Below are 2,233 nucleotides of genomic sequence, written 5' to 3'. Positions count from 1 at the left end.
AATGAATCTGCGGCTTAACAGCTGCAAAATCGCTAAGCGTTCTTCTAACGAAAATATGAGAGAACTTCAAAGACATGAAATCCGCGCTTGAATGCTTAATAGTTCGTAAGACATTTTTTTCTGGCGGCGCATTTCGGAATCATACTGCTGTTCTTTTTAGGCATTTTATACTGAGTATGTATTATTTTAAACAGGCTTGAACACTGCAAAAACACACTAACGCTTGTGCGCGAGATAGAGCTGTTATTTTCCACAGTTGTTATTTTTATCGTGCGACTTTCCTTTAGAAGGAAAGAAAAACTCGGCCAAAAGGGAACGAAGACGAGGCAAGAACACGCTATTCCTCTGAACATTACCAGTATCTAGTGGCCTCGCCATATTTTCGGTTCCTTCTGCTCTATGTCTTTCTATGTCTGAAGTCATGAACCAATCCATCTTGAAATATTTGCGCAGGCACACGGGGACGCAGAAGACACACACATGGGCGCCCGTGTTCGGAGGGCGCCCATGTGTCGTTGGCGCCATGAATCGTTCGGCGCTAGTGCGAGACCTTCTTGTGGCAACCGCGATAAGTAAACAAAAATGGCGACGAACTCCCTCGGCATGTAACCACCGTTGAACGTGAAGAACTTGACAAGTATGGCTTGCTCTTTAGGTAATAGGTATAACCTGATAAGTCTCGCCATTTTCTGTGGCTAGCACATGGTAATTCTTGTAAACTACATGCACTGGACGGCTTGCATATTAAAATCATCTTTATTAAATTTTATTCCGATGATTTAATGATACTATACCCAGATGATGATTTTTTCTTGCAGAGATGTAATGAAAGGCAAAGCCGAGCAAGCAACGTGGTATGACGGTAAGACGTTGATGTTATGTCTACGACGATGGAATGCGCATATATGTGGTCACGTGTAGGGCAATTTAAGCTTTTGTCAGCAGAGTGGGAGGAACGTGCCTTTGATAAATGCGCCTAAGCTCCACGATGTTTAACGTTTACTGAATAACAACAAAGTGAAAGGCACTAAGCAGGCTGCACAGCGTGCAGTAATGTTTAAGTAGAGTTACGTTTTAGAGGAAGTAAATCACTCACATACCGCACAGCCTCACAGCTTGCGCTTACCATAAAAGCAGTGTTTCCTAAATTTCTGTAAACGCTTATAAGGAGTGACGGACTAATGAACAGAACTTTAGGGACACATGTCCGCACGTGTTGTGCAAGAGCATCCGTTTTCTAACTTTCTTCGATTCCAAGGTGGGATCGATGCTTTGAAACTTTAACCAACCAGATTCTTAGGCAGTGCGAGAGAGTGACTTATAACTATTTATTAGGTCACGATGCAGTCGCTCTAAAGCTTACGTTGTAAACCTGTGAGCGATCGGTCTTACCTTGTCTTCCGGTGTCTTCGTTTTTCGCGCTGTTCTGCAGTCATGAAACTCCGTGCCACGCCTGTGTGATCCACGTCCTTGCTCGAGAAGAAGGGACGCTCTTATAGCGCATCATAAACGACTCCACCTATTCCCCGACTGGGTCACTCAAGACTGGCCTGACGTGGTCCCCCGTCAGGTGCTTTCGGTGCTGACAGCGGCAATTTGAGAAGCTTATTTGGTAACGCCGGCATTTCGACAGGGAAAGAGAAACGGGTGGTCATAGGAACTGAACATTTGACCATGATTTTCCGGAAGGATTCGTGGCATTCAGGAAGAGAGTTGGAGAATTGCTGATTCACCTCCTGCATAAGAAAGGGCTGCTTAACACCTGGTGACACACCCCTGGAATTAGGAGAGCTCATGCGGAATAATTTCCGCCTTAGCATGTCAAAGTACGTCAGACTAACCCCGGCTGCTTCGATACCAACACCACCACCACCACCACCACCAAATGAGCACGCTTGAAAGTTTTTTTGATTTCGCACGGAAACTCGGTCATTCCATGACTGCTAAAACTCCGGGGAAACTTTTTAAGCAAATCTGACGCAATTAGTTGTCCGTCCATAAAACATGTTTGGCACTTTAAATCACGGATTTAAAAAACAATCACGCTTACAGGCCAACGAATGCAACCAATGGAGCGCCAGCGCAGTATTTCTGTGTCAAAAATAATACCGCAGATAAGTCACACATTTATGAGCTGAATGTAAATGGTTGCATAAAGAGTTCCCTTTAAAGGATCCTGAGTACACGTACTGCGTGGATGTATATGGCCGATATATTGCGATTAGCACATGTG

This window comes from Rhipicephalus sanguineus, chromosome 3 (genome assembly GCF_013339695.2).
Source record: "Rhipicephalus sanguineus isolate Rsan-2018 chromosome 3, BIME_Rsan_1.4, whole genome shotgun sequence".
Classification (NCBI taxonomy): domain Eukaryota; kingdom Metazoa; phylum Arthropoda; class Arachnida; order Ixodida; family Ixodidae; genus Rhipicephalus; species Rhipicephalus sanguineus.
The sequence above is the reverse complement of the archived record's forward strand: the minus strand, read 5'-3'. Positions refer to the sequence as shown.